Source organism: Malaclemys terrapin, chromosome 1 (assembly GCF_027887155.1).
Source record: "Malaclemys terrapin pileata isolate rMalTer1 chromosome 1, rMalTer1.hap1, whole genome shotgun sequence".
Classification (NCBI taxonomy): Eukaryota; Metazoa; Chordata; order Testudines; family Emydidae; genus Malaclemys; species Malaclemys terrapin.
Window position 1 is genome coordinate 45,992,771 of NC_071505.1, and position 20,515 is coordinate 46,013,285.

Below are 20,515 nucleotides of genomic sequence, written 5' to 3' on the forward strand. Positions count from 1 at the left end.
ATTTTCTTTTAACATATGTGGATATAACTCCATTGACTGCTGATTTACACTGGTGCAAGTGGAGAATCCAGTCCTTAGACCCCAATTCTCTTCTCACATATTCAGTGTAAATCAGGAATAACTCCAGTGAAGCCAATGGAGTTAAAACGATGTAAAAAAGGCTAAAATGAATTCAGAATCAAGCCCTTAATACTTTGATTGATCTTAACCTAAACAGAGAAATGCTATAGAGTATTAACGATGCCTCCCAACATCATACTATCTGATCACCTTCTACAAGAAGTACACACAAAAATATCTTTGGCTTGGTCTACACTTAAAAGTTAAGTTGACATAGTTGCATTGGTTAGGGGTGTGAAAAAACCACACTCCTGACCAATGTAGCTATGGCAACTTAACCTCCAGTACAGACACAGCTGTGTCAATGGAAGAATGCTGCAGTCAACATAATCTTCATCCAGCTCCTGTGAAAATTCTAGCATCTACAAATAAGAGTCTTCCCTTGTTTGCAGACCACTTAATTTTTCCAGTGGAGAGAATCTGTCGTGTGACGTTATCATTGTGGAAGGAGAGGGTGAGCTCTTGGATGGCCACAGCCAATACCGTGCAGAACTTAGAAAATCAGTACTGTACCCATTAACTCTTTCCCCAAAAAGGAACCAGTGTATAGAGTGACAAAGCAGGGACAATATGTTCCTACTAACCTATGTTAGTGAGTAGACAAGCTGCTACATTCTGGACCAGCTTTCTTAGGCCTGGTCTACACTAGCAGGTTATGTCGAATTTAGCAGTGCTAAATCGAATTAACTCTGCACCTGTCCACACAACAAAGCTATTTAGTTCGACATAGAGGTCTCCTAAATTCGACTTCTGTACTTCTCCCCAACGAGGGGAGTAGCGCTAAATTCGACATGGCCATGTCGAATTAGGGTAGCTGTGGATGGAAATCGACGCTAATAGCTCCTGGAGCTATCCCACAGTGCACCACTCTGACGCTCTGGACAGCAGTCCGAGCTCGGATGCTCTGACCAGACACACAGGAAAAGCCCTGGGAAAATTTGAATTCCTTTTCCTGTCTGGGTAGTTTGAATCTCATTTCCTGTTTGGACATCATGGCGAGCTCAGCAGCACTGGCAACGATGCAGAGCTCTCCAGCAGAGATGGCCATGCAATCTCAGAATAGAAAGAGGGCCCCGGCATGGACTGATCGGGAAGTCTTGGATCTGATCGCTGTGTGGGGCGATGAGTCCGTGCTTTCGGAGCTGCGATCGAAAAGACGGAATGCAAAGATCTACAAGAAGATCTCCAAAGCCATGACAGAGAGAGGATACAGCTGGGATGCAACGCAGTGCCGCGTGAAAATGAAGGAGCTGAGACAAGGCTACCAGAAGACCAAAGAGGCAAACGGACGCTCCGGATCCCAGCCGCAGGCATGCCGTTTCTACGAGGCACTGCATTCCATCCTAGGTGCGGCCGCCACCACTACCCCACCACTGACCGTGGACTCTGAGGATGGGATATTGTCCACACCCGCTTCCTCTGAGATGGTAGTGGACGGGGAAGATGAGGAAGGAGATGAGAAGGACGAGGCAGTCAACAGCGCTTACAACGCTGATTTCCCAGACAGCCAGGATCTCTTCATCACCCTCACAGAGATCCCGTACCAACCATCCCCAGGCATTAACCCGGACCCAGAATCAGGGGAAGGATCAGCCGGTAAGTGGTTTAAACATGTAAACATTTATTTTTAAAAGAATATTAATATTAACTGTGGCTTTTTCATGATTAGATTGTCCTAGGCACTTAAAGTTCTAGTCTTTGGCAGTGCAACTGCTGCAAAAAAATCTAACAGTGTCCGGTATATCTTGATTGGTTTGCCCCAGGCGCTCTACTGTTTAGCCCTTGCCAGTGCAGCTACAGTAAAATTCGGTCAATATGTCCGGGGATAGAGCAGAAATCCTCATGGGACATCTCCATGAAGCTCTCCTGGAGGTAATTGGAAAGCCTTTGCATGAGGTTCCTTGGGAGAGCGGCCTTGTTGTGTCCTCCGTAGTAGGAAACGTTTCCGCGCCAGGCTACCATCAAGTACTCCAGTATCATTGCCTTGCACAGCATGGCGGCATATGGCCCTGGTCTTTGCAGGCTTTCCCGAAGCATGGGTTCTTTGTCCCTGTCTGAAATACGCATCAGAGTGATGTCGCTCATGGTGACCTGCTTTGAATTAGGGGAATGTTAGTATTGGGACTGCTTCCCTGTTCCTTTACAGAACTGTAACCGCCGGTTTACAGCCATGCAGTGGAGGCGGGAGAGGGGCAGCATAGAGGGATCTTTCCCGGGGACAGCCATGAGGGAGTGGGACAGGGGCAGAGTTCATGCTTGCCGGATTGCTGGCAGCAGGAACTGGCCAACGCTACGAGCATTGCTTTGAACGTGAAAGTAGGGCAGTGCTATTATTAAAGTTTTAAGCTGCCACAAGTCTACGGCTTACCATGTCAGCCCGCTACCCAAATTCCGCTGTGCTGTTCCGATTCTGTGATCTGCACTGCAAGACCCCAGGGACTGAATGCGAAGGCCGAAAATTCGACCTTGTCCTGAGTGCGCATGTGATAGGTGCTGTGAATGGTCTTTTTTACAGAGAGACTATTTTCATTGTTCACCCAAAAATTTATCTTTCCTGAGGAATTCACTCCCTTTTTCCCATCCCACAGCTGTGGCTGTCTCCCGACCTACCCTGTTATCAGACTCCCAGAGGCTGTCGCAGATTAGGCGTAGAAAGAAAAGGACGCAGGACGACATGTTCTCAGAACTTATGGGCTGCTCCCGAGCCGAGGCAACCCTGCAGAGTCAGTGGAGGGAGAACATGTCCCAATACCAGCGAGCACACAGCGAACGGGAGGAGAGGTGGCGGCAGGAAGACCAGCAGGCGACTCAAACACTGCTTGGACTAATGAGGGAGCAAACGGACACGCTCCGGCGCCTTGTGGATGTTCTGCAGGACCGGAGGCAGGAGGACAGAGCCCCGCTGCAGTCTATCTGTAACCACCGTCCCCCGCCACAAAGTCCCATCTCCCCCTCACCGAAAGTACCAAGAAGGAGGGGCTGCAGAGCCCGTGAAAACTGTCACTCTACCCCTGCAGACTGCTCAATTGGCAGAAGGCTGTCAATCCCTAAAATTTGATAAGTCCTTTCCTTCCCGCCTCACCCAAGCCCCAATCCCAGTTTCATCCCCTAACTGTCCATTTGCTAATAAAAAATACATTTCTGTTAATTGCTGTTTCCATCATGTTTTTTTAGAGGACAGTCTGTTTTAAGGGGGGGAAAGGTGGTTGGTACAGACACGGGGGCAGGTTCAGCAGCAGGTCACACACTCAGTGCAGTCACTAGGCACCCTGGTCAGTCTGGGAGGTGGTTTTCATTGTCTGTGGGGGGGGCTATATGACTTTTTGGCTGGGGAGGGCGGTTACAGATCTTATGCAGCGGTCCTTATCCTGGATCACACTGCCACGCAGCAGGGAATCTGTAACCATCCTCCCCCTGCCACAAAGTCTCACAGCCCCCACACACAGAGTCCCGAACAGGAGGGGTGGCAGGCTCCGTTCAAACAATCAGTTCGCCAGTGCGGACCACTGTAGAAGCAGGAGCCTGGCATTCCTTGAGTTTAGAAGCGTCCTTTGCATCAGTACACTACACCCGCTCCCCACCACAGTCTGCGTCCCAGTTTCAACACTTTACCGCGAAAACAGTAATAAAGAAAACGTTGTTCATTAACAAATTTTCAGTGATTTTATTTTTAAACGTGGGTTGGAAGGGGGTGAACGGGGTATGAAACTGGAGAGGATAGTGAACAGTCACTGGGTAAAGAAACAGGGGCAGGTTCAGCTTCTCTGTAAACCAACAAAATTGTCACAGGTTACCCTGCTCAGTCAGGAACCTAGCTTTCAAAGCCTCCCGAATGCACGGCGCGTCCCGCTGGGCTCTTCTAATCGCACGGCTGTCTGGCGGGGTGTAATCAGCAGCCAGGCTATTTGCCTCAACCTCCCACCCCGCCATAAAGGTCTCCCCCTTGCTCTCACAGAGATTGTGGAGCACACAGCAAGCTGCAATAACAATGGGGATATTGGTTTTGCTGAGATTGGAGCGAGTCAATAAGCTTCTCCATCTCCCCTTGAGATGTCCAAAAGCACACTCCACCACCATTCTGCACTTGCTCAGACAGTAGTTGAAGAGATCCTTTTCACTGTCCAGGGTGCCTGTATAGGGCTTCATGAGCCATGGCATTAGCGGGTAGGCTGGGTCCCCGAGGATCAGTATAGGCATCTCCACATCCCCAACAGTTATTTTGTGGTCCGGGAAGTAAGTACCTTCCTGCAGCCATCTAAACAGACCAGAGTTCCTGAAAACACGAGCGTCATGAACCTTGCCCGGCCATCCGACGTAGATGTTGCTAAAACGTCCCCTGTGGTCCACCAGTGCTTGCAGCACCATGGAAAAGTAGCCCTTTCGATTAATGTACTGGCTGGCCCGGTGGTCCTGTCCCAGGATAGGGATGTGAGCTCCATCTATGGCCCCACCGCAGTTTGGGAATCCCATCGCTGCGAAGCCATCTATGATCACCTCCACGTTTCCCAGGGTCACTACCTTTGACAGCAGTACATCAACGATTGCCTTGGCTACTTGCATCACAACAACCCCCATGGTAGATTTGCCCACGCCAAAGTGGTTCACGACTGACCAGTAGCTGTCTGGCGTGGCAAGTTTCCAGAGGGCTATGACCACTCGCTGCTGGACAGTCAGGGCTGCTCGCATCCGGGTGTCCTTGCGCTTCAGGGCAGGGGACAGCAACTCACAAAGTTCAAGGAAAGTTCCCTTCCGCATGCAGAAGTTTCTCAGCCACTGGGATTCATCCCAGACCTGCAGCACTATGCGGTCCCACCAGTCAGTGCTTGTTTCACGTGCCCAGAATCGCCGTTCCACGGCATCAACATGACCCAGTGCCACCATGATGTCCACGGCGCAGGGTCCCGTGCTTTGTGACAGGTCTGTACCACTCTCAGACTTCATGTCCTCATCGCGCTGCCATAGCCTCCTCGCCCGATTTCTCACCATCTGCCTCTGGAAAAGGTGGCTGATAAGGTGCAAGGTGTTGACAACGGCCATAACTGCAGCGATGGTCTCAGCGGGCTCCATGCTTGCAGTGCTGTGGCATCTGCGCTGTCACTCAGCAGAAAAGTGCGCGAACTGATTGCCTGCCGGCGCTTTCAGGGAGGGAGGGCGGGAGTGACGGTTGGATGATGAGTTACCCAAAACCACCCTCAACACATTTTTTTCCCCCAGCAGGCATTAGGGGCTCGACCCAGAATTCTAATGGGCAGTGGGGACTGCGGGAACTGTGGGATAGCTGCCCACAGTGCACCGCTTCCAATGTCGATGCTTGCCCCGTTAGTGTGGACTCACACAGTCGAATTACTGTCCTTAGTGTGGAAACACACGTTCGACTTTGTAATATCGATTCCACATATTCGATTTAAGTGACATCGAAGTACTCTCGTAGTGTAGACATACCCTTAGATGCCTTGCAAGAGGAGCCCTTTAAATAGATTAAATATCTAAACAATAGGTGGGCATCTTTCACTAAGGGTTAAAAGTCATTAAACAAACATACTGCAGAAGCATTTTTGGGGCCATCCGATAATGTGGGCATTCCCAATCATTCCTCACGCACGTCATGTTACAAGCTTCATGTTGTGTCATTTGGAGTCAAGCCACATTATTCCATGAAATTTTTTTTCTAAATAGAAATACTCTTCTCTCAGCACTGGATACACAATATCCTGGTGCCAAGAAGCATCCATGTTATCTGCCTTTCAAAAAGCACCACTTGTTCAACACCACTTGACTTGACAAGTAAACAGTTCAATACAACTCTGAAAGGGTCAGATAAGCTGCCCTTGCTGGTTTCATGTGGTCGTTCAGTACCAGTCATCAATCAAGTATGTACACAAGTCTTTCCTACACAAGGAATAGGCAGCTAACAGTATAAATTTTCTTTACTAATAACAATAATAATAATATTTGGAAAAAATGAAATAACCCAGCACTTGCATCCCAAATAACAAGACACAACAAGAAAATACCCTGCATTTTAGAGTGAGCACAATATTCTGGTACACCATATAAATTTAAGTTATTTGCCAGTAAGTGGTTCTTAAGCTTTTCCATATCAGGACTCACCTACTGGCTAGCCAGGATCTAGCTGGGACCCACCTTTCATTTAGTAAGTGAAGGGCAGGGTGGTCATGACCCCCTGACATCTGTTCTCAGCCCCCTTGGGGATTGTGACTCCAATGTTGATAACCCCTACTTTAGTGATTACTAATAGGGAGTTATGGAGAGATCCTGTCACAGGTGAATGATGCACGTGAATCAGGTCCACCTGCCCTCTGAAAAGGCCTTACTCGCACTGAAATCAAAATCCAGATCAGTCCCTTATGTAGCTGTGTGATAACACCCTTCCCCCAACCCATGCACCCCATGTAAGGGTTGCCCAGAATTGCAGCTGCTCCCCAGGCCAAGAAGAAGGAATTTGCTGAAGGGGAGGGGGCTGGGAAGTATAGGGTCTAGCCAGAACTCTGTCCACTGTGTCCCAGCCTGTGTACTAACGGTGGTTTCTGAGGATAGCAGTATATAGTGATCCTCTTCGATCACTAGCTCTACCCATTGTTCCTAACTCACCTAACCAAATGGAGGTCACTGCTGAACTAACTAAACTCATTTCTTGGCATCTGTAACCTTACCAGCTATCAAAAGTTATTACTAGAAGATAATGTCATTCAAAAGACAGTGGATCGAGAGGTTTTACACCCCTTTTTCTAATTTCAATATGTTTGTCTAGTATCAAGGTCCTGGTTCTTATTGCGGCAAGCTGTAGGTCTTGCATGAACAATGAAAGAAAACAGAAGTGAAGAAATAGAGGTTAACAATGGACAAAGCATGAATTCACAAGTGGCCTTGTAAATAATATGTAGCTAGTGGATAAAGAAATAGTAAGAAAAAGATAATGTGTGATAAGCTTGCAGCTGCAGCTTTGCTAACTAGAACATTTTTTAGTGCATGGACAGCTCGTGATCTACACAGGGATTGGTTCACAAAATTGGGAAACCCATCATAAAGCATGTGATACAATGTAGAATGTAATGTGACTGTGTTAGTCTGTTTTAGAATATGTATATAATCTGATTTGTAATTATGTACGTTGGAATTGTGGTGCACCCTAACCCACCCCACTACACATGAGCCTGATCACCTCAGGTGTAGCTTTATGAAATGGCAATAAAGAACCTCAGGGATGAGTCCAGATTCAAACCAAGTTTTTGGATTCCAGCGAACTGGATAAAGTGTTCTCCCAGAACTAGACAAGGTGTTCTGGATAAGTCGAGTGGGAAAAGGTCTCAGAGGGAATCCCAACATAAGTTACTAGTCTCAGCCAGCAAAGGAAAGGTTAAGTAGGAAGTAATTAAGCTAGTTCCAAGCAGCAATAGTAAGTGGTGTTTTACCATTCTTCCTATGTGATGGTAGATCTGCAATAAACACAGAAATGTGATTGACTATAATTCCAACAGCCAAAGTTTTAAGGTTCTGCTCATACAGTAACTGTTGAAATTTCTGAGGTTTGTATGGTGTTAAGTGCCATGGTTTCATAGTGTCTTATGCACAAGGGTGTCTGTGGTTTTTTCATAGCTGGGGGCACTTCTACCCTACTGCACCTACAAATTCTGTGCCTGTCTTCAGTACATTAGCATTTTGAACGTTGTCGGGAGAGCATTTTGTTACTACAATGATGTTGATGCCAATAGTGTGGGTTCATTTCATATCAATCTTGGTTTATTTATGTCAATGAATGCATTATTTTCAGCTGCATTTCTTTCATTCCTGCATCATGTAGGTCACTATAATTATATGCAGTCAACCAGACAGAAAAACTTCCTAAAATTGCCAGAATGTTTAGAAAAGATTGACAAATTGAACTATGTTCCTGTTTATTAAAGTGCCATTATGTTTGGAAAACAGAGCATAAATAAACACTTTAATTAGGAAAATAGGTAGAAAGTTCTGAGAGTTTGGACATGGAGTTCAGAGCTTAGAAACAAACATAAGAATTTGCAAGAAAAAAACCCAGAGAATACCAGTTTCACAGAGAATGAAGTATTATGAAATTTTCAAGTAACATTATGGCTTAGGGAAAAATCCAGGAGGCTTAGAAGGGCTGCAGCAAATTCTTTGTTGTTGTTCCAGGTTAGTTGGGGTTACTTAGGTTCTTGCTGCTATTATTTACCATAACATGCTTGTAGTGCAGGACAAGTCTGATTTACTGAGGGCAGCAATAAACCAGATAAATGAGCTTTACAAACTCTATGCACAGAAGATGCTCCACAAATAGTCCATATCATTAACATTCATGGGATTTTTGGTTTTAGCATTTGGTAACCAAGGCAGAATCTTTTGTCCTCCCTACAGTATTTTGGTCACAAATGTGTGCTGAAGCAGGCATCTGTTTCCAAAAGTGACTTAAAAAGCAATGTTTGTATTTCCATCTTCTTATACTAAAGTTATCTTGTTCCTCATTTTTCTATTTTTGGTGGGAGTCTCATTATCTCCTAGATATTTGGAGTAGCATAGGATTTAAGCACGCTATTCCCAGAGATGTGGGAAATGCTTACCCCAATCTTTCTCCATAGTTGGCTGCAATGCAGCTGGACTGTTCACTAATCAGTAAATACTAAGACCCCACTGTTCCCCAAACTGAGTATTGTGCACCTTCTTTATCCCAGAGAAAGTAAAATAATCCTTAATACAGTTTAGAATCTTGACTAATGAATCTTTTATTTTTTTAAAAATATATACACCTCTACCCTGATATAATGCGACCCGATATAACACGAATTTGGATATAACGCGATAAAGCAGCACTCTGGGGAGCGGGGCGGGGGCTGCGCACTTCGGCAGATCAAAGCAAGTTCGATATAACGCAGTTTCACCTATAACATAATAAGATTTTTTGGCTCCTGAGGACAGCGTTACATCGGGGTAGAGGTGTATATATAAATTGCAATTTCTCGTGGATCAATATGTGGGTGAGTGACAATGAGTTGTCAGGGAAAATAAACTGGGGGAAGATGTAGTCAAAGTGACTGCTGTAGAAAAGCATGCACTGATTGTGTTGGAATAATCCATTGCCATGTCTTTATTTCACTGGCACACTCATTACATATAACTGTTAAGTGATATATCTGGGCCTACCCAAGACAGGAGAGAGAAGATAGACCTAAGTTAACTTTAAATAGGGTTATTCCTGTTACTGTTACTTTATTCCATATAACTGGGATAATGATGGTGTCACCGAGGGATCAAAAGGGAATGTAACTACCCAGCCAGCCACCGCTAATAGGAACAAGGTAATTAAATGTGGGTCATGTGTGATTTGGTTGTGACACAAGCTTTATTGTCCACAATTCATCTTTGATATAGAGTAGTATTAATGTTAAGATTTATTGTAGAGTAAAGGAAACCTGTATCTTTAAAAACAATTGGAACTGGTTGCAGGGTGACAACAGCCATGAAAATTAACATGCAAAGGTAGACATTTTGGAGAGGAGTGTGCTTATTTGGCGGGATAAGATGCAAAATTGGGACAGGAAACAGGAACTGAAACTGTCTAGGTACAACACTGAACATAATCCTGAATGTCTGGACTCCAGAGAGCACCACTTTGTGCGGCATGTGTTTTATGACAGTAAACCAGGTACACCAAAGGCATCTACCAGGTGTAACAGGGCTGTGGGAGACAACAAGAGGAGGAAATCCAAGAAGAAGGGAATTATCTTGGAGAGGCAGAGTAGCCAAAACGGACACATGTTAGATTAAGACAGACCACACTCTAGAAACATCATCTTGTTCCATTACTACAAGTAATCTGAGATGTATTTACCTAGTTTAACTCTGCTCAAGTATAAAACTAGAGATGTTGTACAGCTTCTTTTATTTTATTTTAATTTGATTTTCTTTTTCTGTTCTTAAATCTTGTTTTTAATAAGAAGATTTGAGTTCTAGATTGTACTGAGGTAAGTCATTGAAGTACTGCATCCTTCATGAGAAGGATACCTATTGACCTTTGGTGAGATGCATTGCGGAGAAAACAATATTACCTATCTAAGAGGAGTTGGTTCAGAACACCCCTTAGAAGAGGGTCTGGCTAGAGAATCTGAGGGTCTGGCTAGAGAATCTTGCCCGCATGCTTGGGGTTCAGCTGATCGCCATATTTGGGGTTGGGAAGGAATTTTCCTCCAGGGTAGATTGGCAGAGGCCCTGGAGGTTTTTCGCCTTCCTCCACAGCATGGGGCAGGGGTTGCTTGCTGGAGGATTCTCAGCGATTTGAAGTCTTTAAATCATGATTTGGGGACTTCAACAGCTGAGTCAAGGGAGAGAATTATTCCAGGAGTGGGTGGGTCAGCTTTTGTGGCCTGCATCATGCGGGAGGTCAGACTAGATGATCATAATGGTCCCTTCTGACCTTAGAGTCTATGAGTCTAAGTACTGGCTGTGGTCAGCAGAGGAACTGGGAAAGTTGGTGCACTATAAGAAATTACAGGACTAGGGTTCTGAAGGTTACAGGGTACCCCCTAGAAGAGATGCTATGGCCATGTTGGTAAAGAGGCCCTGCAGATCCATCTTGAGGATGAAGTTTTGGGGTTAACTTCCAGACAGGGTTCAGAATGGGATAGGGAAGCACTCCCAGCTGGAAGTTGATTATGTGCAGCTGATCCTATTTAGATCCAGCACTTTAAAGAGCAGCTGAGGGGAACCAGAACAAGCTGCTTGGGGATAGGGTGGAGGATAAGGACATAAGCATGACCTGGTTTAGTTTGTATAATCAGGGGGTTGGCATATCCCTGCAGAGAGGGGACCCAGACAAAGGCTGGTTGCCAAGGTTGTATCATTTTAGTTAACCAAAACCCACGCTGAAAGTAGACTGAAACCCCAGAGAGGCTTATTTGTGCTTAAAACTGAGCTTCCAGTGAATTCTCTTTCTCTCCATTCCAACCCTGCCCTTGCCAGAATTTTGCTAAAGATGTATCCACTTTAACCTGGTTTAAGTGCCCCATAAATCAACATCCTTGGGATGCAAGATCTTGTTAGCACCTTAAAGCATGGGGCCAGTCAGCAGACATTAGAGCATCATTCATTTCTTGGGGATAGTGATACCATCTAGGCTGCAATCTTGGTGGCTAAACACTGGGCAAGAATGGCTCTTATTGTTCAATAACTGTATAAACCCCTAGCAAATCCATTAGGAGGACAAGTGGATTACGCTCTTATTAACCTGTATTGTAGAACACTACAATGTTGGAATTTCCGGGTAGATTTTTTTGTTCTGTTTTTAAATGGGTCAATGGAGAGTGCTGTACTGGTCTTAAACAAAGCACAGGCTTGAGACTAGATCCTCAGCTGGTAATAAATTGGCATAGCTACCTTCTCTTTGCTGGAGGTGAAGTTAGTTTACACTAGCTGAAGAGCTGGCCCTCAGTAGCCAGAGAGCTGCATCATGTTAGTGCTAAATTGAATTCAAAATTCTCTAAGACAATAGATTACTGAAGAAGACTTGGCTAGGGAGAAAGATACTGTAAAGATAGACATCTGAGCAGGAATGGTATGGAAGTTGTAATTAACGGACATAACTAAGGGCAATGATTAGTTTGAAAAAGTTTCTAATCAAAGAGATGTAAAATAATAATAAAACTTAATTGGCTCACCCTGATTGGAAAACTGTAGAAGAGGGGAGAGATGTACCAGAGTAACTGCATCAGGCATGATTCCAAGCCCAGTGCTCTGTGACAAACAGGGTATGCTAAAAGATTCCAAGGAATACAATTGCATTTCCCAATAAAATATATATAGAAAATGTCTAAAACATTTATTTTCCTTTTCTCACTGATGCTTTCTAAACAGACAGCTACCAGAAAAGACAAACCTGTAGATCAATTGCATGAGAGAGAGAGAGGAATAAGGGAGCATTTATAAAGATGCATTAATTGGTGGTGAGGAGTAGTGGAATAGCTTGTGTTACAATGTAATAGTTTGATTCACATCTGCCCATTTCTCCTGGCTAAATCATTACTTTTGCTGTGCCAGAAAGTTTAATCAAAGCTTTAATATTGTAACAGAGCTTTGGTCACCCTAAAATTTATGATTACTTCTGTGCTACATTGTGAGCGCTTAAGAACTTGATGGTGACAGCAGATCCACCTGATTTAAAAGCACTAGCCCCAACCTTCTGAGCTGAAAAAAGTCTTTATTATCTGATAGCAGCATAGTGCCTATGACACAAATTTGAGCAATTCTGATTTTATCCGGAAGAGAGCACACATGCACTCTAGTTCATTACCGCATTTAATATTGCATATTAATTTTTTTTCCAATAAGACTAATTTCACTTGCTAACATGTCTCTGAATGTATTGATTGTATTACTTTAATACCACTCTGTTGAAAAGCATTTGTGGTGGATTAAGGTAGGATCCTTGGAAAACCAGGACTTGGGAACACATCTGTCACAGTTGGGAACATGGAGCAGCATGTTCCAAGGATCTTCCACCCATAACTGGAGAGCAAACTGTAGTTAATCTCATGATCTGTCTACCTAAAAGCCGAGTGAAGTGGTTGAGGCTCAGATCCTTCTGCCTGGAAGCAGGAGCAGAGAATGGTATAGCCATCAGTGAGATCAGCACAAAGATAGCAGTGCTTTGGAACAGCCAAGTCATCTCTTAACTATCTGGGAGGCAGACCTGAATCTTTCATGGAGCCATAATCTAAAGTAACCCTCTGAATGTTCAGACTCCTGATTGTTTCCTACTTGAGCAAGCAGAGGTTCAATTTTTTTTCTGATCCCCCCACCCTGCTTTTATTGTTCACAAGTCATTTCCCTGCTACCCAGATCTGTGGACACTTAGAGCTGCAGAGTACCAGTCATATTGACTAATACTCCAGGTGTTCTGTGTAGGTATTCTGTGAAGCATTCTGCGTAGGTTCATCAGATATCCATTTCCTTGATATGATTTGCTGCCAGCAAACCCCATCCCAGAGTAGCATAGTAGGGAAACAATACAAGGGTGGGGTTTGGTTCTCTACCACCTTATATCTAGGGCAGCCATTTACACCTGTGCAAAGTCAGGGTCAAAATGCAGTGGACAAAGGTTTCTATTTACGCAGCTGCTTCTCCTCTGTTGTCTCGGTCCCCTTCTCTCCCATCCCTATTGTCTCCCTCCCTTGATTAGAAAATGATAGGCACTTTGTCACATACCCATGACTTGGAATTTCTGAGTGTTTAGTGATGTTTAAAATTCCAAATATTTCTTTCTATCCCCCCTTTTATTTTTCACTCAGTTCAAGTGGTGGAGGTGCAATTTTCTGGCTACACTGTGGTTATATATACTTTGGCAGCATATTGAAGACTATAGTGAAGTGATGATGGCAAGTTTACTTTTCACCTCTGGTAACACCATGATTTTGTTCAAATTCCATTTTTCTTTCCATTGTCCAAATTCTTCTCTCAGTTTCACTTGTGTAAATCTGGACTAACTGCGCTGTTTTCAGTAGGGTTACCCTGGATTTACATGGGTGTTCCTGAGAAAAATGTGATCCTGTATGTCCAATGGAAGAACAATATTAGACAGGCCAGGATTTTTTTCAGCAGTACCCAATCATAACAATGGTATGTTTCACAATATTCCATCCCATGCTATTGGGGATAGTTGCTGTTGAGTTGCTGCTGCTCCTTATTTGGCATCGTGTGCCTAGTATACACATTTTATTTTACAGCTTTCAAACTCTAAGTGTAAAGCTATATATTTGTGCCCAGCCTCTAGCTTGACCTAACAAAAGTAAATCCTTATAAAGATAATTTTAAACTTGTGTACCTTCATCAGGCAACTAAAGGAAACAATTATATTTTATGCCTAGATTTTTTTTTAAACAGTGTATTCATATTATTCCAACTCTCCTGCTGCTATTACAAAAACTAGCATGACAAAAGGAAAAATATTAGTCTGGATATAGTCAATCAACTTAGACCAATTTGTAGAATTCTGAATTTTCTAAAGATTAATAGTACTTGTCTGTCAGAATGTAAAATTACTTCTTATGACGTGTTTAATTACATATTTTCAGAACTTTCTACAGCAAAAAAACATGACAATAATTAATACCTAATGGTATAAACATCACTGCTTTTGCAGTTGCCTGGCAACCAACTACTGTAGGCCTGTCAGCTTATCAAGGGGGGCTCAAATAAATGAAAGAGAAGGATCCATTTCTTGCAGAGATGGGTGAGAGCCAGCTTTGTTCTGGACAAGCTTGTTTAAGTTATTTTCTAGAATGACCTCACTAAGCCAAATCTCTCTTGTGGTCTAGCATGTACTAATGTCTTTCAACCATGTTGAAAGGAAACAAGATGGTCTGGGAAATAAAGAAAACCTGTAATTGAATAAAACAATGTTATTTTTACACTTAGCGAGAGCTTTTATGGTCAGAAATACAATAGTAGGATTCTGGTTACTCACAATAGTCATAATATCACATCTTCTTTCCAAAGAGAGTGTTTCTGTGGGTTCACTTCTAGTTCCAATGAGAATGGTTTCCCCTTGTCCCAGACATGAAGAGGATTGATTTCTTGTGCGGTGATCTTAACCCTTTGCCAGATCATAAATTTGAATTTAAAAAGGGTTTTTCTTCAAAGCTGGTGCACTATGCTAACATCTCAACAGCATAGGGAGTATGGAATGGAACAAATCTCACTGAAAAGTGGTCTCCTCCAGCTGCGAAAGCATTCATTCATGGTGCCATTTATTTTGTCTAGGAAAGTATCAGTTAATTTCCAGTGCAAGCTCTTTTTCTTGGCACTGGGACATCTAATTCCCAGTCTGTTCAATTTATATATTTAGACTGATGGTCTACTGAATAAAACAAGGGGAATCAGTACCTCTGGGTTCTTGTCTAAGCTCTTGCTGCTGATTTGCTGTGTTGTCTTGAGCAAGTCACTTAACCTTCCTATGCCTTGGTTTTCCACATCTAAATAATGGTTCAAATATTATCTGACTCAAAAGGGTGTTGTCGAGGCTGATTCCCCACTCTGGCACTTTGTGTGCAGAAGGTGGGGGCCCGCAAAGATTCTAAAAATTAATACTGGCCACTCCAGGCTGGTATTAAACTCCCAAGATCACAGCTTCTGTGTGACCTTGGATGGGGAGATGCTGCCACCACTCAAGTGCAAAAAACCCCTTTGAACCCAGGAAGGCGCACGTGGGAATTCCTCCCTGTGGGGTATTCTCAAGCCCTTTCACCCCCCCTCCGGGGAAGAGCTGAGAAAGAAAAACAAAAGAAATCAGCTGTTGCCACCAGCTAATTAAACAACATGCACAAACCTCTTAGGACACCCAAAAAACAAAACAAACAAAAACAATCCTGTTCTTAAAAAAGGTAAATTTTATTAAAAACAAAAAGAGAGAAAATACATCTGGAACTTAGGTTATTGCTAGATTTTAAAAGAGCAAATATAATAATTAAGCATCAAGAATGGTTTTCTTGGGGTCCAGCTTAATGGTTACAAGCAAAACAAAAGCATTTGGGGGTTAGCACAGAGGAGTCTACAAACCAATAAGGAAAAAAAACGAGATAAACCTAATCATGTCTTCCTAGATGTTCCCTGATCTGCTTACATATCTGGGGGTTTCAAATAAGTAGTCTCTAGGTATGATCTGATGGTTTTTCATACCTGGCTTAAAGCTTCCTACAGCCTAGTTCAGTCCTGTTCCTGCTCCGTGTCTCTTCTATCTATTGGGGGGAGGGATAGCTCAGTGGTTTGCGTATTGGCCTGCTAAACCCAGGGTTGTGAGTTCAATCCTTGAGGGGGCCACTTGGGGATCTGCGGCAAAATCAGTACTTGGTCTTGCTAGTGAAGGCAGGGGGCTGGACTTGATGACCAGGTCCCTTCCAGTTCTAGGAGATGGGATATCTCCATTTATTTAATTTATCTGGAGAACAATAGACAGACAAAGGAAAAGTTTTTTCCCAATTTTAAAAAGTTCTAGCCCTCCCATTGGCTCTTTTGGTCAGGTGCCCACTCCTTCCTTTTACGTATGGGCTTTTTTAACCCTTTACAGGCAAAGCAAGTAGAGGCATCTAGAAAATCACAGGAACAATACCATGTTCCACAAAGCCTGACTTAAGTGCCTAGGCTCCCTGTACAGTAACTCCTCACTTGTTCCTGAAAAATGCAACTTTAAGTGAAACGATGTTAAGCAAATCCAATTTCCTCATAAGAATTAATGTAAAACGTTCCAGGGAATTTTTTTTTGCAAGACAAAAGGCATTATATACATTTTTAAACAAGCAATTTAATACAGGTATAAGTTTTAAACAATTTTAAAGAAACAACTTAATACTACGATCATCACTGCTGAGTATGAAGCTTGGTTGAGGTGGTGGAGTCAGAGAGTGGAAGAGGATGGATTGTCCGGCTGCTCCTCTTGCTGTTCTTGCAAGCACAGGCACTGACTTTGCCGGGGGCAAGGGCCTCAACCCTCAGGCCACCCACTCCACCCCTTCCCCCAAGCTCCCACCCTTGACCTGCTTCTTCTCCTCCCCCCTCCCTTCTGAATGCTGCAAGCCAGTTGATTGCTGTGGGCAGGAGGCAGGGGAGGGAGGGGGGAGGCACACTGAGTCCTTACTCCTCCCCCTCCCTCCTGCCTGGGGCAATCAGCTGGCTTGCAGCGTTTAAGAGGCAGGAGCGCAGACTTAGTGCGCCGGCTCCCCCTCCATCCCCCCCACCTCCTGCCCCGGGGCAATCAGCTGGTTTGCATTGTTCAGGAGGGAGGGGGAGCCTGCGCGCCAAGTCCTCACTCCTCCCCCCCCCACCTCCTAAACGCTGCTAGCCAGCTGATTGAGGTGGGGGGAGAAGGGGGAAGGCGCTGATCCATGGGTCTGCCGGCAGGCAGGAGGCGCTGTGGGACAGGGGCATAGGAAGGCTGTGGAGAAAGCAGGCAGCCAAACAACATAAGAGTGGAGCATTGCACAACTTTAAATGAGCATGTTCCCTAACTGATCAGCAATGTAACAATGAAACGTTAACTGGGACGACTTTAAGTGAGGAGTTACTGTACAATGAATGGGGAGAGACAGGCACCTAATAAGCCATACACTAGGTTATAGGTTTTCAAACTGCGGATCGCGACCCAGTACTGGGTCGCAATCCGGAAGGCACTGGGTTGTGGCGGCTCTGGTCTGCACCACTGACTGGGTCGTTAAAAGTCCCGTCGGCAATGTTTCCCAGCTAAGGCATGCTAGTTTCTACCTGTTTTGACAGTGCTGCACCCTGGAAGTGGCCAGCAGCAGGTCCAGCTCCTAAGTGGGGGGGAGGGAGCGAGCGCACGGGGCACCGTGTGCTGCCCCCGCCCCGCGCACTGCATTCCCATTGGCCGGTTTTCACCAGCATAACTAAGAACAGAATCTTGCCTAAGATCCCTCCTACCTAAGATCTTAAAATCAGTGCAGGAGGAAAGGCTGCTGTATCTCACACATTCTTGTTAGTTGCTCTTCCTGTGGCCTTCTCTGTGTATAAATACACTGATTTTTGCACACCTGTTGAATGCCAAGTTGGTTCAAGTTCCTTTGCAACTTAGACTTGTTTTCTCTACTTACACCTGATGTATAACTTTCACCGCTATGTATGTATGTAATCCCTGAATTTGGGCTAGGGACTTATGTAGGGTTACCATTCGTCCGGATTCCCCCGGACATGTCCGGCTTTTTTGAGTTAAAAATAGCGTCCGGGGGGAATTTGTCAATGTCCGGACTTCCCCTCCTCCCCCCCCCCCATACAGAGCATGCGCGTGGCTTACAGAGCAGCCGGGGCTCCGATAGCCAGAGCCAGAGCCCTTCCTTCACTTCCCCCCTCCTCTCTCCTGAAACTTGACACCACTCCCCTTCTCTCTCTCCTTCCCCCTCCCTCCCTGCATTCACAGATCGCCGGCCGTTCGCCGTCTGGAGCTCCGACCCTGCTCCCCTCCCCCGCTGTCGAGCGCGCTGCTCTGCAGCACAGTAAGGGGGGCGGGGGCCAGAGAAGCGGCAGGGAGGTTCGGGGAGGGCGGGGTAGTCAAGAGACAGGGAGCGGGGGGAGGGTTGGATGGGTCAGGAGTTCGGGGGGGCTGTCTGGGGGTTGGGGGTGTAAGGTTTTGGGCAGTCAGGGTACAGGTGGGGGGGTTTCTCAGGAGGGGGCAGTTAGGGGACAAGGAACAGGGAGGCTTAGGTAGGGGGTGGGGTTCTGGAGGGCAGTTAGGAGCAGGGGTCCCAGGAGGGGGCAGTCAGGGGACAAGGAGCGGGGGTGGGGTCGGGGGGTGGGTGGATAAGGGTTGGGACAGGTAGGGGGTAGGGTCCTAGGGGGCCAGTTAGGATGTGGGGAAGGTCTCAGGAGGGGGCAGTCAGGGGTCAAGAGGCAGGGAGGCTTAGGGAGGGGGTGGAGTCCTGGGGGGCAGTCAGGGGACAAGGAGTGGGGGGGAGGGTTGGGGGTTCTAAGGGGGCAGGAAGTGGGAGGGAGTGGAAGGGGCAGGGGCGGGGCTAGGACAGGACGGGGCGGGGCTAGGACAGGGGCGGGGCTCCTTCCGTCCTCTTTTTTTGATTGTTGAAATATGGTAACCCTAACTTATGTGTCAGTTGTATCTCTTTCCCTCAAGCTGGATTTGGCCCTGAATGTTAATTTCCATACCAGAAGTTCAAACTAGCTTATGAAAGAGAGAAATCCTTCAATTACTGTAGTATTGATGAAGGAATTAAGTTTCAAAGTTGGGAGTGTAGAAAATTCACAATACAATGGTTCAATCTCAGCAATGAGCCAGTGCATAGCTTTCAATGGGCTGTAAGCCTGTTCCTTCACCACTGCAGATGCTGAATTTCACCCATGAGGGAATAAACTTCCTAGTAAACTTCCACATCAGCAGCAAGGGAACTAATTCCCCTGTGTTGTGGTTCTATTGATGGAGCTAATGACCTAGTGAAGCAGTTTACTTCATTAGTAAGTAAACTTCTCCCTAGTGAAGCATTTCAATACAAACAGCATTTCATTACCAACTCCCTAGCATAGAGGTTTAATCCAACTGCTAAGGGAGTTAACTCCTTAGTGTGATCAGTCCTTCTTGGCAGTCAATTGCTTAAATTCCCTTGTGATTTTTATTTGCTCAGTTATACAGATAACTTCTCAATGAAGCTGCTTCATGCAGTGAGTCCTCATTTCCTTAGCACAATATTACAGTCTGCACAGCAAGATAGTAGTAGTTCAACACTGACAGCAAGAATAACCTCCATTGCATTGGAATTTGTCCCCCATTACAGTGGTTCCATTTTGGCAGTACTACACTTTCAGCTTGGCAGGAGGACAGTTAACTGTCCCATTTTGTGGATGGGATGGTTGTACCATAGGAATAATTTCAAAATAATAAAAACGGAGGTAGGCCAGAAGTGTTAGGGATAGCAATACATTTTTTTTAAATGAGGTCCTGCAATAATATCATCTGACATTCCCTGAGGAAATTAGCTCCCCAGGATAGTGGTTGGAGGGTTAAAAGTTAAATTCTAAAACGAGGGCATGTACTCCCAAGCACTGCAGATTCCTGCATCGTTCTTGCCAGTGAGGGAATAAACTCCTACAATCCTGGAAGTTGGAACGTGAATTTCCCTGCCATCACCATTACAGCCAATATGATCCCAGCAGCACACATTTTTACTATGTTCAGGGAAAATCTTGTTTTCTGACTGGAGTTGCCATTGCCTGTAAAAGCAAATTAGTTACCAGTGCCTTCTCTTGAAAGCTGTTTGAGAGAGATTGATTCACATAGCCTTATTACTTCAGTTAACATCCTCTTGTGGGCTTCTTCAGATTCCTTACCAAATCTGCAGATTGTGTGAGTGAAAAATAAGGGAAGGTCTTTCTTTTTCTAGATGCTCTCAAAGAAATGATCTCCTGCATAACATGGGCCATAGGACTTACCTGAATTAATTCCTGCATCATGTCCAGTAGCTATGCTTGAACATGATTGCATATTATTTCTAAAAGGTATGTTCTATTTTAGAAAAACATCCAAAATTTCAGATGATGGACAATCTGACACAACCCTTTGGTAAATTATTCCAGTGATTAATTATCCTCGCTGTTAAAAATATACACCTAATTTCTAGTCTGAATTTGTCTAGTTTCAACTTCCACCCACTGGTTCTTGTTATACCTCTGTCTGTTAGGCAATGTCTACACTATAAAGTTAAGTCAACTTAAGTTACGTCAATATACAGCCACTGCTGTAATTAAACCGCGGTTGCATGTCCACACTATACTCCTTGTGTCGGCAGGACTGGCCACAGGGTATTTTGGGAAGGGTTTGCAATGCCTCCTGGGGCCAGGTTCAGTGTCACATGATGCA